Source organism: Hermetia illucens, chromosome 1 (genome assembly GCF_905115235.1).
Source record: "Hermetia illucens chromosome 1, iHerIll2.2.curated.20191125, whole genome shotgun sequence".
In the NCBI taxonomy this organism is placed as follows: Eukaryota; Metazoa; Arthropoda; class Insecta; order Diptera; family Stratiomyidae; genus Hermetia; species Hermetia illucens.
Genome location: NC_051849.1, coordinates 17,368,296 through 17,387,389, shown reverse-complemented (window position 1 = coordinate 17,387,389; position 19,094 = coordinate 17,368,296).

Sequence of the window (19,094 nt, the reverse complement as noted above, 5' to 3'; positions counted from 1 at the left end):
TCTGTGGAATCGGAAACGGTTTCATGGCTATGAATCTTAAAAATGAAGAGGAACGGTTGCGGAAACTATACTGGGCGGGCCTACCGGGGATGGAGCAGTCCAGAGTGCTTATTGGGGGATACGAACCCATATACACAAAGCATTGCTTAAACCTCACCAAAAAGAACCTCCGAATCATTGTGGGAATTCTCACTGGTCATTGTCGGCTGAACTATCACATAGGGAAGCTAGGGATATCTATGGACACTGCCTGCAGGTTTTGTGAGGAAGAGGACGAAACCTCTATACACGTCTTGGGACAGTGTCCGGCACTTGTGCAAAGTAGGTCGAGGCATCTGGGTGAACACTTATTACCAGATGCAAAGCTGAAAGATCTAGAAGTAGGGAACATACTAAAGTTTCTAACGGTTATAGGCCTGCTTGAGATACTATGATCAATAGGTACACTATAACCAGTAAAAGGGGCACAATAGTTCTTCAAGGACGCGGTGCGACTTTCCCTTAACAGAATAATAATAATAATTGTACATGATGTTACACACCAGTGGGCCCAGCACGGAGCCTTGTGGGACACTCGCAGAGATAACGTACTCCTGGGGTCCGTCATCCGTGTCATAGCAAAGCCTCCGTTCTTGCAAATAGTTGTTGGTAATAGCTGCAAGATAAGCGGGAATTCCAATCTTCGCCAGAGATTCCCGTATTAGGTTCCAATTGTCCGAATTGAATGCATTTCTCACATCCAGGGTCACCACCACGCAATATTTGCTAGTACTACCCTTTCCGTGGGTTGCTACTTCGGCCAAGCCAGTAACCATTTTGATGGCATCAATGGTTGATCTGACTTTACGGAACCCATACTGTTGATCTGTGAGGCCTCCCTGGCTCTCAACAACAGGGAGTAATCTATTGTAGATAACTCACTTTAGTATTTTCCCCACAGTATCCAAAAGATCAATAGGTCTGTAGGCGGTTGGCTCACCTGAAGGTTTACCAGCCTGCGGCTGTATTACAAACTTTTGTCGCTTCCATGATGCAGGAAGTATCCCCTCGAACATGCACGCTTCGAACAATTCAGCGAACATGTCCGGTCTGGATTTTACCCCAAACTTAAGGGCCCTATTCGGCACGCTATCCAGACTCGGAGCTTTGTTATCTCTTATTCTAGCGCAGATCTCCAGCAGCTCGTCACTAGTGATTAGCGGTATTGCCGTCATATTCAGAGGTCGCTAGAAGCTATCAGTGCCTTCCTCTTGCTAAGGGAATAACCCCTGGATAATTTTTAACAGGAGTGAAAGACACGTGATCTGCGGAGATGAACGGCCTCCGAATCGCCCCAGCACGATTCTATAGGCGCTTCCCCACGGGTTTACGTCCGCTTCCGAACAGAGCTCCTGAAAGCATTCCCTCTTGCTCCGTTGGATGAAGAGCTTGAGGGTTTTGCGGGCTTCCTTATAGGGGCGCTCTTTTTCTCCTGGGTCAATTCTGCCTACCACCTTCTGAGCTACTCTTCTGGCTCTGAGAGCTTGATTGAAGGCTGGCCAGCTCAGTATTCCACTAGTAGTTTGGTCTTCAACTGGAGAATGAGCACATCCTCGGCATGGACGCGTCACACGCTCTGGCGATGCATTGAGCCACATGGACTGCTCTTTCCATAGAGGCGCCCGCTTTATTAGGTTGATCTAGCGACACCTCTATGTAGGTCTACCTATTCAGAGTTTTTGCAGACCAGCCCGACATCTTTTTCGGCTTGATGGTCTTCGGCCTGATGACTCCTCCCATAGCCCAAAGAAGATTGCCTGATGATCGCTATGGATGTAGTCCTTGCTGACGAACCAAGACATACCACGTGCCAGTGCAGGGTTGACAAAAGTTAGGCCTACAATTGAGGCAGACCCCAATTTCTGAAAGGTGTTTACATAACCTTCGTTGGCCAGAATTACATCCAACTGTACAAAAGCATCCAATAGACTGCAGCCCCTTGCATTTGCCTCTCTGTTTCCCCACTCACGGGCCCAAGCATTGAAGTCACCAGCAATCACCCTTGGACCACGACCACTTGCGTCGAGAACAAGACCTTCAAGCATCTCCTCGAATTCGGACAGTGTCACACTTGGTAGGGTATAACAACTGTACACATATACCCCATTTATTTTCGCCCACACAAAGCCGCTGTATGTCTGACTCCCTGTACATTGTATGGCTTGTCGACCGCATGCTCATATCGCCGCTCCACCAGTCGAATCTGCAGCCCATAGGTTTCTATAGGGTTTGCTAATGATGGTAATTTCGACCTCGGATTCTTAGGTGGTCTGCTCGAGTAAATCTTGAACGACCCTGGAATGATTGAGGTTTATTTGAATAAACCTAGAGCCCATCATATACTGAATGTTGCCTTTGGGAATTTTAATTTTTCCGGAGAGAACCTTGTTGGCCCTTCTGCACCGTTGCCAGCCTGAGTCTGTCTCCACTGAATATGATGAATGACATTTTCGTGCTTAGTTGCCGAAACGCTCTTGGTAGAAACACTTTTTGGGAACAAATCTGGTATTCCATTGGAACCTGTGTCGATTAGCGCTAAGCGAGCGATTGAAACTAAACCTATCGCAACGTGAACGTAACGCCGACAGTTCCTCTGTCAATTGGTTTGCCTGAATGGGCACAACCTTGTGTGTATCTACCGTTGCCAACAATTTTATCAGCGATCTCGGCTAGTCGTTCCAGTGCCAATGTATCAGAAACTGACAAAATTGGTCGAACTCGCGCTTGCAATCTATGTATATATAATCTTTTTTCTTTCGGTTTGGTGGGGGGGGGGGGAGTATTGGACTCCCGGTTCGGTACGTCGTCGGATTCCAACTAAATACCTCCCCATCGGAGGAGGAAGGAAACTGTCGGTTCAAGGAACCCCCTATCATCCAGCTCCTCCACCGGTCGAGCTATATCTTCCTAGCAACGAGAAGGATCCGAACGTAATGGACAATACAGCTCCACCTGTCAGCACTCCTCAGCATCTCCCCCACAATGTTGCCTGGAGAGAGATTCCCTGTGTTTAAATAAACACACAATCCGGAGATCGTGCCGGCGGGTTCGGCGGCTATGTGCCTCCGCTCGTCGAACGGCATCTATGATTTGCATAGCAGCATCTTGGATCTTCTTGCCCCGAGCTGGAATACCATCGGGTCCTCACCACTTCTTGCTTTTCATTGAGAGGGTTGACTGTTCCAACTCTTCTATAGAGAAAAGCGCACAATCCTCCGCGCTCTCCGCATCGATGTCATCATCCCATACGGGATGGGCAGGGAATAGTGCCCGTACAATGCAGTCCATCTGCTTGGCCTTAAGTGAACTAAACCTGGCTGATTTGTACCCCGTCATTATGGGACATGCCTACTCCTGGCCGCTTACTCGTTGTGTTAAGCGGTGGAGCCTGTGGCACTTCTTCCGGAGCCCTGCAATTTCCGCTGTCCAAGAAAACATAGAAGGTTTGTCGCGTCTCGATGCCCTGCTAGACATGGAAATTCTGCTGGCGTTGTTATCAGGTTCATAACTGAATTTATGATAGTATCGACAGCAGCGTCACCACCCCCAGGAGTACTCTCCAGTGCAGCCTCACCTGTTTCTAGAGTTTCGACAAACCTCTCGGTGTTCACTATCGCAACGTTTCATACACAAAAAGAGAGTCGGGGTAGCGCACACCGAGAGTTTGTGTCCACCACTTCGAAGACAATATATTGATGGTCACTTACCGAGAAGTCTTCTAGAACTCACGGTTCGCCTGTTCCCGCCGCCATTTCCAAAAATAAATAAATCTAATAAATAAATAAATAATTCGTTTCCCTCTGGAGTATGTGTCAGGCATGCCTCGCTCAAGTGCCCTGGCATTAAAGCCACCGCCGACCAGGATCCGCCATCTGTGCCTAAGGCGGCGCCCTCCAAAGCATCAAGCCTGCAACGAAAGTTCGGTATCGTCTCATTCGGGGTAAGATACACACTGAAAACCGTTATCCCTGAACACTGAACCCAAACAAAGCTGTTCCATTGACCTTAGGTAAGAACACATATGGCAGCGGTACCTGCTATGTCAGGGTGCCATGAAACTGGGTCTTTGTTTCGGTACTGCCCACTGATAAGCGCCAAATAAGCTTTCGTCTCCGCAGTGAACTACGTTAGAAACTCGTGAGCGGTTGCATTTAGGGCATGGCCCTTCTATCGGGTCCCCGACAGGTTGCAGACGTGTGCCCATAATGCAAACATCTGTAACTTTTGGTTGGGACGGACCGGATTCGCAGCCTACAAACTACCCAACCAATTCTGATTTTCTCGCTCTTTAGAAGCTTCCACGCGTATAGCTCGGCAACTTCTACCACAGCGAGTTTTTGGACTCGGGAGTTCGCAGAGGTGAGAATATTCCGGACATTCGTGTTTGATGGCCTCTACTACCTCGTTTTTTTCTGTGAGATAGTCAAGGTCTCGGATTTCCAGGAATACGTGGGTTCCAGGCTGGAAACCAAAGCTTTCTCTCTCAAAAGCCCCTTGCCTGCTTTACAGAACGTAACTTTATTGGTTGTCTTCGGGGCTAGCTCGGCTAGGACTCCACCAGCTTTCCTTTTACGAATGGAAGACATTTCTGCTCCACTATCTTCTAGTTTGATCTTGTAACGCCAGACGTCTCCCCAGCTTTTCTTTTGGTGTTCCGTCCTTAGTGTCCGCCTTAATTTTAAACAGAGGCTTTTCTGATGACGCGGGGTGTTGTTGTCTCTTGTCCCTCTTCGCCTTCTTCTTTTGAGCCCTGGAGAATACCTGAGAGAGGTCTCCTTCAGATGTTCCTTACTCCTTTCGTTTTTTTTTCCCATTTCGCTTTGGAATGGGCTGTCCGCGATTCGTTTGGTACTCGTAGTGTTCTCATTGGGAGGCGCGGTTGTTTTTGTTTCCTGTGGATTTTTTCTTACTCTCCATGTTCGCCCATAATATGAAATTCTGTCTAGGAGTTCATCCAGCTCCATTAGCCCGTTTTCACCCCTTTGCTGACGTTTTTCTGGAGGAACGTCTCAGATCGCATGTGCTTCACAACTGCCGCGCATTTCTTAATTAGCCTTTCCTCTCCAGCTTGCGCCAGTGTAGACAACACTTCCCCCAGTCGGCTTATATTTGAAACTATTTGGTTAGTTTCGGCAGCTTGCACTGAACCTCTTTCCGTAATTATAGCGCTGCGTTGTATTGTCTGGGTTTCCGTTTTCGTTGCAGGTGCCGGATCACTTTGCGAGTCCTCCTCTTCGGCTGCGCATCCCGATGTCTCGCCGGGTATTTCAGCCTTTGTTGCGTCCAGTTCCCTGAGGCCTGACATACGATTAGCTAATCCCGGAACTCACGATCGGATCAGCGCTCGCTCAGGGCAACGCGGTCTACTAATACCGGTTCAATGCACACTACCCGACCAGGGTCTAGAAGGGGCTGGCTCCTGATACGCGCTACAACAATCACCTTTGCAGAGCTAGGCTCACATCACCCCATCGAAGTCGACAATGAGTTGTCGACGGCTCCGGGGACTCCGAATGTGTCCTGGCGGGTATCGGACATTAGCAGTTCACTCTTCAACGAGAAACTTTCTCGAGGCTACTACCTAGGACGCAGGTGTTATGCCAGTTAGGGGGTCCGAACTGCTTGCTCGGGTACCTCGGGGACGCCACTCCCCGTATCGTAAGCGACCCGTTAAGAATCGTTGACGACCCCTGAGGGAAATTTTTTTATTATATTGTCGTTGACGTTTTTACCAGCTTTTACATTCATGCTAAGCAAAAGCTGACTAGTCTTCCTAAGTCCTATCTCCGTAAACAGATCCCGTAGTCTGGCGTTCTCAGAAAAAAATGATCAGAACATTAACCTGCACAATATATGTGAGTGAAAATTATCAAAATGGAGAGGGGGCATTACCATTTTCTGAACAATTCCTAAAGTAACTTACATGAATTGTTCATCCAATCCAGAGTTTAAGATTTGATATAACAAGTTCCATAGACATTTGGTTGCTTTCAAGGAATTTGTAGCAAACGGCGATCTGTCTGCGTTAATAAACTTTAGTCCATTAATTTATTCATGATTATTTTAGCTATTATCTTTGCGATGACAGGAGAGGGTATGGACAACCGCTAACGTTTGCATTCATCGGAATTCATCTTCATCACCATCACATCACTTCATGGTCATGGGAAGGAGACAATTCCTCACAGATAAGAAGCCATCTTGAGGGTTCGAAAAAGAATTCGTTGACAAGATTAGGTTGATTATGTAATTTCGGCAAGGGTTCGCATGATTTTCACACCGAACCTCTCTTTCCAACACCTCCATAGAACCATGGAATGGGGTGGAGCTTAGTCGAAATATAAAGCTGTTAAATGAAATTGTCTATACTTTCATTTAGTTGCAAAGTCCACCCTCTGCCATCTGGTGGATTTAACTTGGATTTCCATCAGTACTAAAGAAGCGTTTTAGTATATACTGAAGACGCAAACCATCACGTTTTTGGTCTAATAGAAAGTTCTTTGGATAAAACTTATGAGTATCATTATTGACTGCACAAACCTTCGAGAAAGGACTAGGTTATCTGTTATACAGGTTGATATCTACGAATGGATATATGAATGTGGGTATTATACGGTAATTGCATTTTAAGTTGGGAAAACTCCATTATTGTCACTATTTCTCATTTGCATTTGGTGAAATCCTCAGCTTGTATTCTAAAACTTTACTAAAATCAGAATCAGTTTTAAGGCCAGCTTGTGAAAAGTCCTTAATGCATACCATAGAGAGAGCACACCGGAAAATGTCTACTTCTCAAACTACTGAATGCAGGTGAGCAAGATGCTCAAAACGTGCTCTACAAAATGGGCAGGTTGACTAAAATATCCATTTCCAGCAGAATGTACAGGTATACCTTGACTTATCACACTTTGACTTCTATCATTTTTGGTTTATAATACTCGAAAAATTAAGGAGCATACTTCGAGTTACCACGTTTTTGCTTCGACTCATCATACAGTTTTTAGCACTATCTGCATACATATTTTTAATTTTACACACTTTCATTGTCGAAGTTCGTCCGTTTGGGCATATGTATTGAATATAGCTCTGAATGTTGACACATATTTGACACATAAATAAAAGAAGCCGCCTTAGTTTTTTTAATTCAATCTTGGTAGTAGAACTCAAGATTAAAGGACGCCTAATACAATATTGGTTTGATTTCGAGTAAGAAATTAAGGACTAAAACTTGGTAAGAAACTTTCCTTTTAAACGGACCTTCATATTCTAAGCGACAAAATTGTTTTAACAGAAAAAGGATAAAAACCCACACAGCAGTATGGATAAGGGATGCAGCTCCTCTAAAAAGAAGAGGCAGAGGCAAGTTATAAATATAAAGCTGTCAACGGAGTAGGATGAAGGCGAGTCTCCCGCGCCTAAAAACGGGACAAATTGTACCATCTGGTCCTCCAGGTTGTGGATTGGGTAGGGCTGACAACCCTACACGGAAAACAACTTGTTACGAAGCCACAACAGGAGCATCGGGCTGGACGGATTACACAACGACGAACCCGGCAAAGACAAAGGAATAACGATTTGCGCATTTTCTCATAGCACGTGTGCTCCCTGTAAGTTGCTGAGCAGCTAGTCGATACCCTGCCCCAATATAGGGCTTATGTAACAGCGTTGCAGAAGATGCGCTGGGCAGGGACCGGTTTCCTGGAGAAGTGCCGCTACACCATATATTTTATTGGCCATCCAGTAAACCATGTGCTCGAAGTAGGTTTCTTAGTCAGCCGAAAAATGAAACCTGCTGTTATCGGCTTTGAAAACATAAGCACTCTGCGCTTGCCAGGCAAGTTTAAAAATATAAGCCTCATTAACGTTCACGCCCCTACAGAGGAGACTGCACAGTCGGAGAAGGATACCTTCTACGAGGCAGTAGAACGATCCCTCGAAGCCTGTCCCAGATATGATATTAAAATCATACTTGGGGATTTTAACAGCCAAGTAGGGAAGGAGCCCCTTATTCAGGCGATACGCTGGCTTTCATAGCTTACACCAAAATACAAATGATAACGGACTGCGGCTTATTCAATTAGCAGTGTCACACGAAATAGTTGTTGGAAGTACCTGGTTTGCGCGGAAAGCGCTCCACAAACATACATGGGTCTCTCCAAACGGGACGACTTTCAATCAAATTGACCACGTGTTGGAGTCGGAACGGCTGGTTTGACGATGAATGTAAACTAGCAACGGAACGGAAGAATGCTGCATACTGAATAGTGATGCATTCGCAAAGAACACGGGCACGCGCAGAGACTTATCACGAACTCCGTCGAGCGGAGAAGCGACTTCACAGACGGAAAAAGGAAGCCTGGGAGAACCAACAAGTCTGTGAACTAGAATAGTACAGGGAGCAACCGCACCAGGCGCGGAAGTTTTACCAACAAGTCAGCAGCATGAAGCCTTATACACCTCATCCTGCCGAGACAAAGAGGGAAATCTGATTTCCGACAGAATGGGCATATTAGAGCGATGGGTTGAGTACTTTGATGAGCTACTGAACAACCAGAACATCGGCGAGTTGGAGGTCCCACCAACTGAAGACGACGGACAAATACTGCCACCACCAAGTATAGGAGAAGCAGTCTGTGAAATTCATCGGCTAGAAAATCATAATTCGCCAGGAGCCGATGGAATTACAGCCGAATTGGTTAAATATGGAGGCGACCAGTTACACCAAGTGGTTCATCAACTTGTGCTCAAGGTATGGGACAGCGAATCAATGCCTGACGATTGGCAACGAAGCATTATCTGTCTCATACATAAAAAGGGAGATATCACACAGTGCACCAATTATAGAGGTATCACGTTGCTCAGTACCATCTATAAGATATTCTCCGCTATCTTGCTAGGCCGGATAGCCCCATACGCCCAGAACATCGTTGGCCCATACCAAAGAGGCTTCACTCCAGGCAAATCAGCAACAGATCAGATTTTCTCTCTGCGGGAAGCGATGGAAAAACTGTTGGAATATGGACAACAGTCGCACCATCTATTCATCGACTTTAAAGCGGTCTATGATAGCATAGCTAGGGTAAAACTGTACACGGCCAAGAGACCAATGTGCGAGGCCAGATAAAAGCAGCAGCATCACTCTATTATGTGTCCTCTTTACCCTGGCCCTCGAGAAATTGATCCGTGGTGCTGAGGTAAATGCAAGAGGTACGATCCTCTTTAAGTCCACCCAACTACTGGCCTATGCTGACGATATTGACATCATGGGAAGAACCACCCGAGGCGTACAAACTGCCTTCATCCAGATCGAGCAGGCGGCGCGAGATCTTGGGCTGCACATCAATGAAGGCAAGACAAAGTATATGGTGGCAATGTCAGCGCCGAAGGCGAATCAACCAACAACATCAAACCGCACTGGTCAAACACGAAGAAGAATAAGGATAGGAGAATACAACTTTGAGACCGTTGACAATTTCTCCTATCTAGGGTCGAAAATCACAACCGATAACAGCTACGATGATGAAATCCGTGCACGGTTGTTGTCAGCCAACAGAGCCTATTTCAGCTGACAAAGACTGTTCCGCTCGAAACGCCTCACCATAGGGTCAAAGCTCTTACTGTACAAGACAATGATCTTGCCAGTCCTCATGTATTCCTCGGAAACTTGGGTTCTCAGCAAGAAAAATTGCGAACTCTTAGCCGTGTTCGAGAGAAGAATCCTCCCAAGAATTTTTGGCCCCCTACATGAGGATGGACGATTCCGTAGCCTACACAATGAGGAAATCTATGAGCGATACCATGACCGTCCTGTTGTGGATAAAATCCGGCTCAATAGGTTACGGTGGGCGGGTCACCTAATCCGTATGGATGAGGATGATCCCACCCGGAAAGTCTATAAGGGCAATATCTATGGTAGAAAAAGAAGACGACGCAGACCCTGCCTAAGATGGAGCGATGGTGTAGGTCAGGACGCCAGACAGCATTTAGGGATATCGAATTGGTGGACCTCGACGCAAAACCGGGATGTCTAGAGTTCCTTATTAAGGCAGGTCTAGACCGGATACCGGTGGTTGCGCTGTTGATGATGAAGAAGAAACTTTCTTTTTAAACGGGCGGGCGGGCATTTTTTTACCAGGAAGTACCATAGTAACAAAACACCCACCCTTTGTATTAGAGGAGACGGAAAAATTGCTATATGCCTGGATTTTCGACATGAACCAGAGAATCACACCAATTTCAACTGTAGTCATACAAGAAAAGGCGACGAGTTTGTTCAATACCATCAGAAGTGAAAACGAAGCCTTCAAATTTAGTGGAAGTCGAGGATGGTTCGGCAAGTTCAAATCAAAATTTGGTCTGCATAATTTAAAATTGACTGGAAAAGCGGCTAGTGCCGATTATGAAGAAGCGAAAAATGTCCTGACATGCTTAAAAGTATTATTTGCGAAGGCGGTTACAGTCCGAGACAAGTTTTTAATGTCGATGAGACAGGACTTTACTGGAAGCGTTTACCATCCCGTACATTTAGTTCCAAGGAAGAAGCTACAACACCAGGCTTCAAAGTCTCCAAAGACAGGCTTACGCTTGTTTTGGGTGGAAATGCTGGCGATTTGAAACTGAAGCCTCTACTGGTGTACCATTGGGAAAATCCAAAGCCTTGAAAATATTTTGAAAACCACGAAAGGCTTGGGTAACTTCGGCGTTATTCACTGAATGGTTTAGAAATGAATTTTGTCCAGGCGTCAAAGAATACTGCTCAAGGTTTTGCTAGTTGATAATGCTCCCGGATATCCTGCAACTTTCAACCACTTCCTTACTTCAACCCATGGACCAAGGTGTAATTGCTACCTTTAAAGCATACTATCCACGTCGAACTTTCAGGCAGTTGGTTGGACGATATAATAGCATTAGATAAAGATAGGCAATTATCAATTAGAGAAATCTGAAAAAAATTTGATATTTTTAAGGCTATTGAAAATATCGAAGCTGGTAAATATTGGGGGCCTACGTTTAGCAGGCGACGTCTCCTGATGAGTTCAACGCAGTCTGTTCTGCTCTACGGCGCAGAGGTATCAGCTGACGCTCTTGTCAAGGAGATATATCGTAAGCGTCTTGCGCAAGTACAGAGACGGGAAGCTTTGCTGGTGGCGTCTGAACCGGTCGTGATGGTGATCGCGAGAGTGATTCCCGATGCCCTTCTTGCTAAGGAGCGTCAATCCATATGCAAGGGCAAGGGAGTTCAGCCACCTCCCTTGGCTGCTCGTGAAGAACGGCAGCACGCTCTAGACGATTGTCAGCTCTCTTGGCAAAATGAAACTAGAGGCAGATGGATTGCGGGACTCATCAGCAACTTAGGTGCGTGGCTGAATCGGAAGTATGGTGAGACTGACCTAGTTCTTAAATGGGAATGGAAATTATCAGTCTTACCTGCACAAGATTGGAAAGGTGCGATCTCCGGACTGTGTGTTTTACAATGGAGTTGTAGATGACGCCCATCACACTTTTTTTTCTTCCGAAAGATGGGATGGGATTCATCAGTAGCTCTATTTAGGCACAGGGGTCTCTCCAGACAACATCGTCGAAGAGATGCTGAAGAGTGCTATGTTGCCCATTACGTCCGGGTCTTTTTCATTGCTAAGAAGATAGAGCTCGACCGGTCAGTTCTTTGAACTGACAGTTCCCTTCTTCCTCTCTCCTCGCGTTGGTGAAAGGAATTCCCTGATTTGAAGGCTCCACAAGTCGGGAGGGTTCGGGGACTACCCCGAAGCAATGTAACAAACGGTTCCAGGCTCGCTTTCTGCTGATGAGGAGGTGTTTAGTTGGTTGTCCGACTACGTACCGAATCGGGAGTCCAACAATCTGTGCGCACCTACCCTGCCCCAAAAAAAAGGTCGTAAAAACACGGTAGTTTGTCAATGAATGCGCAGAGTCATGGATGATTGGAATAAGGTGTCGGTCGGGAAACGATTTTTTATTCAAACAACTTGACTACGCTAATAACATCTATTTGCTCTCTCATTGAATCGTGGACCTTGGCCAAATGACTCTGAATTTACAGAAAGAGGCAGATAGAGTTGAACTGAATATCAACACTAACAAAAGCAAGGCTCTCAGTCATTTTGCCTATGTGAATTAGGGCGCTGATCAATTTTTACGTCTGCTATATGAGAGTAGCACATGGAACGTGACCCTGACTGTCACGCGGAGGCTCCAAGTCTTCACCAACACCTGTCTGCGTTGTATCATCGGTGTACGCTGGCCTGATTCTGTCACAAACGGAGAACTTAGTGAGCACTTGTACGCAAGGTGAACGGAAGGCGGAAGTGGCAGTGTATAGGTCATACGTTATGGAGGGGCGACAATTGCATCGCTGGCTACGTCATACAGTGGTCCCCGCGGTCCCAAGACGGCCGACGTCGCCTAACAATTGTCTCGAGAAGTCATTGCGGGAGCTGATTCGAGTTTCAGGTAACCGCGAACGATGGGGTCAAGCAGTGCACTGCAGGATAGACTGATGCGGAACATAGCTCCCTGAGGCGAACCTATCTCTCTCTAAGGATGAGTTGTCTCTCCTCTGGCACGGTGTGTGCCTTTTCAGGGGCCAAGCCTCTCGTCTACCAAGACCGTTAGTGAGTGGTAATAGCCACACCCTGTACGAGGTGACCCTACTATTAACAAAACGCTACGGATCTAGACTGGGGAGTCGAAAAACACCTAAACAGACCTAAGCCATCTCTACCGGAGCCGAGAAAGCGGGGAGCAGCAGAGATCAGCCCGCATGAAGGGAATGCTCCCAAAAAATCCAGACCTGAACCCACGGGAGGAGAAAACCCGGGCAGGTCAGGAGTGAAGGCAGGACCCAGGAAGCCCGGCATTAGCTATGCTAGTGCGGTCAAGGGCATTCGACTGGCCATACTGCCAAAAAGGTTACCCGAGCAAATACTCACTCGGGAGGAACAGGAAATCATTGAGGAACTTGTCGTCAAGCAGATGATCAAGGGTTGGACGTCGAAACTGGTGTTCACCGGGATACGCTTTCGACCAGGCCTTATACTGGTGGACTGCGCGACGGAAGGCACCGCAGAATGGGTTAGAACCATAATTCCTAGATTGCCAGGCTGGGAAGGGGTGGAACTGTCAACATGTGCTGGGGATAATATACCAGGAGCCCACATGGTGACAGTTTTTCTGCCAAAGGCCGCGGCAATAGAAACAGAAGACCTTATGAGACTCCTAATTGATCAGAATGAAGATCTCCATACTCGACTATGGAGAGTCTTCAGAAGCAAGGTGGAGGGAAAAGGTAAACTCCTCACGATCGGGGTAGATGACCGATCCCTGGAGGCAATTAAACGTCGGAGTTGTCATATTAAATACCGATTTGGCAACATACCCGTGCATGTGCACAAGGAAAAGCCAAGGAAAGAGACCTCGGAGGAGGCATCGGGTGGAAAACTTACCGAGGTCCCTGAAGAAGTCGCGGAAGCCATAGAGGCGGAAAGAACTGGATCAACCAGGGAAATAAACCTGCTGCCCAGTGAAGAGCAGAAGCTGGACGACCTAGACCTAGGACTCCTAGGGCTCGGGGTGGACAGCGACGCGCAGGAAAGCGCCATGTCGGAGGAGGAGGGTGACACTCCGACAGTGGAGAAGAGCTCCAAACAATAACGGAGCCAATGGCCAGCATTAGGATAGCCCAGATAAACCTCCACCATGCGAGAGCTGCATCTGCAGTGATTGCAAGGGCAAATTCCAAGGAGAACATTGGAATAGTGCTGGCTCAGGAGCCCTGGGTGTACCGGGGGCAGATTCGCGGTCTGCAAGGAGGAGACATGCAGGTAATTTGGGACTCCTCTTGTGAAAAACCAAGAGCTTGCATAATTCTCAAACGTAATTTAAAATACATATGTCTTTCAGAGTTCTTAACCGGGGACCTTGTGGCCATCCAAGTCTCATTGGAAGCCGGGAGGAGCACTCGAGAGGCAGTTGTAGCATCAGGATACTTCCCAGGAGACGACAGCCGGGCTCCACCGGAACAAGTCGCAAAGCTGACGGAGTATTGCGAGGAGAGGGCGTTACCACTTCTTCTCGGCTGCGATGCCAACGCCCACCACGAAGTGTGGGGAAGCAGCGACACTAATCGTAGGGGTGAGTACCTCCTCGAATTTATTCTTAGTAATAAGTTAGAAATATATAACGTAGGGAACACTCCAACAGTTGTGACTAGCATCAGACAAGAGGTACTAGATATAACTCTAGGAAATACCCTAATGAACGGGATGGTCAGGAATTGGAGGGTGTCGGATGAACCCTCAATGTCTGATCACAGAATAATCTGATTCGACATTGAGGGTAACTCCGAAATAAAAAGAATAACAAGGAAACCCAAGAGAACGGATTGGGAATCCTACACAACGCACCTGAGCAACAACATTGCCCACCTTCAAGGGGACGGTGACATCAGGAGCGAACTGGAATTAGAAACGGTGGTGGAAGACCTCAACACAATCGTCATTGACGCAGCTGTCCGGCCAAGACAGTCAAGTCATCAAGGGATGTACCATGGTGGAACAGGAACCTAGCCAGAATGAGAACAGAGGTACGAAAACTCTTTAACCGGGCAAAACAAAACGGGGACTGGCGGAGGTATAAAAATGCACTGACTGCGTATAGCAACGCGATCAGGGAAGCGAAACGGAACAGCTTTAGGGAATTCTGTGAAGGGATTGAACAGATCACAGAAGCAACCAGGCTGTACAAGGCTGTAGCCAAAGACGGGGGAATATCCTCTGTCTGCTTGAAAAAGGAAGGTGGGACATTCACCGAGAATGAGGAGGACAGGGTACACCTGCTTCTCAGAACTCATTTCCCGGGGTCCTACCCCTCGGCGGCAGGCGACAACAATCTGCCTGACACCCCAACAACGAATAAAAGGGGAAGGAAAGAGAGCTGGAAACTAGCAAAAGAGGTATGCTCAGAAGCTAGGCTAAGATGGGCAGTGGGAACTTTTCAACCAATGAAATCTCCCGGAGTAGATGGCATTTTCCCAGCACTTATCCAGAGAGGCCTAGGAATTATCTTAGAGTCTCTTCTGAGGGTGGTAAGGGGGAGCATAGAACTGGGTTACATACCAAGGGCATGGAGGCGGGCAAAAGTGGTCTTTATTCCGAAAGCGGGTAAAAAGGATCCTTTTCACCCTAAATCTTTCAGCCCGATCTGCCTAACATCGTTCATACTCAAAACGGTGGAGAAGGTCATAGACAACTATATTAGAACTAACGTTCTACAGCGTAATCCCCTACATCACTGTCAACACGCTTACCGGGCAGGACGGTCAACTGAAACTGCTCTGTATAAGCTGACAGAGGTACTACGGGACGCCATAGAAACAAAAGAAATTGCACTGTGCGCGTTTTTGGATATCGAAGGAGCATTCGACAACACATCGCACACAGAGATACAGGATGCCCTAAGCCGCAAAGGAGTGGAAAACACCCTGGCACTCTGGATGGGCAAAATGCTAGAAAGCAGACAAATAGAGGTACAAAAAGGTACAAATTCTATTATCATGAACACCACTCAAGGCTGTCCACAGGGTGGAGTACTATCGCCGCTGATGTGGAGTATGGTAGTTGATGAACTCCTGGACGTGTTAACTAATACTGGAATACAAGTCCAGGGCTACGCGGACGACATTGTTCTAATCTGTAGGGGCAAATATGAAGATACCCTATGTGATAGAATCCAAACTGGATTAAGGGTTACTAGTGCCTGGTGCAGGAAGGTGGGACTGCGGATCAACCCAACCAAAACCACCATAGTACCATTCACTAGGAGGCGTAAGCTGGATCCCCTGAAAGCCATAACATTACATGATTGAAGGTGAAACGAGAAACAGAGGTCAAATATTTGGGAATCACGCTAGACTAGAAATTACTCTGGAAGACACATGTCGGAAACACTTGTCGAAAAGCCACGAGGGTTCTGATGACTTGCAGATCCATAGCAGGAAAAAAATGGGGTTGCAGCCCGAAGATACTACTTTGGATATATACTGCAATAGTAAGGCCAATGATTACTTATGGAGCGGTAATCTGGGCAGAAAGAACCCAACTCAACACACAAGCCAGGGAATTACATAAGCTCCAAAGGCTGGCTTGAGTGTGTATCAGTGGGGCAATGAGGACATGCCCAACGGCATCCCTGGAGGTCCTTCTGGGATTAACCCCTTTCCATCTGCACATACAGATGCAGGCAAGGAGATCAATATTCAGGATGGCCGGGAATATGAGTGAGGTGGGGAGCTGCCTAAATCGAAGGAAGATTGATATCCTTTCTAGGCGGTATCCCGAATTACTGATACCGAGGGACAACATGACAACGAGGTTTCACTTCGATAAGAAGTTTTAAACACATTGGAGTAACAAGGCAAACTGGGAGAGCGTGGCTGCGACATACGGCTTAAACCAGCAACTGATTATTTGGTACACGGACGGATCCTTCACAGCAGAGGGAGCGGGTGCCGGTGTCATTGGTCCAAGGAAAATGTACTTTGAGCCAATGGGCAGGTACACTAGCATATTTCAGGCGGAAATTTACGCCATAGATAAATGTGCCTCCTTTAATCTGCAAAGGAACTACAGGGGGCAGAACATAGCTATTCTCACCGATAGCCAAGCAGCGATCAAGGCACTTAGGTCTAACCAGGTGAACTCTAAACTGGTATGGGAATGCCTTGAGAGACTGAATACACTCGGCTCGTCCAACAAGGTTTGGATACTTTGGGTTCCAGGCCATGCTGGGTTGGAAGGTAATGAGGCAGCGGATGAACTAGCCAAGAAGGGAGCAGGGATGCCTTTACACGGGCCAGAACTCTTCTGTGGAATCGGAAACGGTTTCATGGCTATGAATCTAAGAAACGAAGAGAAACGGTTGAGGGAACTATATTGGGCGGGCCTACCAGGGATGGAGCAGTCCAGGGTGCTTATTGGAGGATGCGAACCCTTGCGTACAAAGGACTGCTTAAACCTCACCAAAAAGAACCTTCGAATCATAGTGGGAATTCTCACTGGTCATTGTCGGCTGAACTATCACCTAGGGAAGCTAGGGATATCTACAGACACTGCCTGCAGGTTCTGTGAGGAGGAGGACGAAACCTCTATGCACGTCCTAGGACAGTGTCCGGCACTTGCGCAAAGTAGGTCGATACATCTGGGAGAACACTTAATACCAGATGCAAAGCTGAAACTTATGGAAGTGGGGAACATACTAAAGTTCCTAACGGTTACAGGCCTGCTTGAGATACTATGATCAACAGGTACACACCAGTAAAAGGGGCACAATAGTTCTTCAAGGCCGCGGTGCGACTTTCCCTTAACAGAATAATAATAATAGCCGCGAATGATGACGCATGGATGTGGTTGACGTGATATACCTCTGAAGGAGCAAATAGCAATCATATATTAAATATGACGAAGATCCTAATAATTGCGTTTTCAGTATGTATATCTTGAAAACAACCAGCTTTCTTGTTGTGAAAAAAAGGATACAATGTTTCCAAGGACTTTTTTTTGTGTTACTACGCGTGAGTGATATTGTTGCGGCCGAATTTGCTTGTTTTCGGTTGTTGCAAATGAAATGTCGGATATTTGAGTAAAATTTCAAAAAACTATAACTTTTATGAAAATTAATTTTATTAGTCAAAATAAGAACCAGAAGCTTCAATGCACTTCTCCCAACGAGATACAAGGGCATTTATTCCAGTTTCGTAAAAGTCTGGGTTTCTAGAGCTAAGAAATTCTTCAAAGGCACTTTTGACAGCTACTTCATTGCTGAAATGTTTCCCCGCCAAAAAGTGATCCAAATGCTTAAAAAAGTGGTAGTCGGTTGGCGAGAGGTCGGGTGAATATGGTGGATGAGGAAGAGTCTCATATCGTAATTCATTTAATTTTTGGACCGTCATTCTGGAAACATGAGGTCGGGCGTTATCATGGAGCAGTATCACTCCATCTCTGTTGACCAATCTAGGCCGCCGAACACGTAATTTCTCGTGCATTTCATCAAGTTGGGCACAATATTTCTCTGCATTAATTGTTTCACCACGCTCCAAAAACGAATAATGAATAATTCCAGATGCAGACCACCAAACAGTTACCATTGCCTTCTTCGGGTGAAGGCTCGGTTTTGGCATGTGTTGTGGAGGCTGATCGGCATCTAGCCATTGCGCTGATCTGCGACGGTTGTCGTACAATATCCACTTTTCATCGCATGTCACTATTCTGCGCAAAAAGGGATTGTTCCTGTTGCGGTTGAGTAGAGAACTGGATATTTCCATTCGCAGCGCCATGTTTTGCTCGTTGAGTTCATGCGGAACCCACTTATGAAGCTTCTTCACCTTTCCAAGCTGTTGTAAGTGCCGAGATACTGTCGAACAGTGTACGCCTATTTTCTCTGCAATGTCACGAATCGATGATCGGGGATCAGATTCCACTATCAAACGCAACTCGTCGTTGTCGATCGATGGTCCTGGGTGTCCACGAGGTTCACTTTGGAGGGTCATGTCGCCTGATCGGAATTTTTCGAACCACCGCTGTGTCGTTCGTTCGTTTGCTGCGTCAGCTCCAAATGCTCTGCAAATGTTTCTGGTTGCCTCCGCTGCGTTGTGACCAAGTTTAAATTCATATAGAAAAAGTAGACGTTTTTGACTCCCTTCCATGCTTTTTTCTTTGAGTTTTACTTGGAACTTCAATGACGATTGAAACTGAAATGACTCCTTGATCGAACGGACGACTATTTATACTCAATTATCCCATACCACCAGAGTCACCTTGCGGCAGTTTTAAACATTAAAATCATAACTAACTTCACTTCATTGAAAAATCCGACATTTCATTTGCAACAACCTAATACAATTCATCTTAATCGGGAAATCTAACTCCTAATGATAAACTTACTTATTCGCTGGGGGATATTCCTTCTATCAACTAGTTCTGAAGCTGATATTGACGTCACCCACATATCAGTATACGAAAGTATGCAACGACTATTAACCAGTG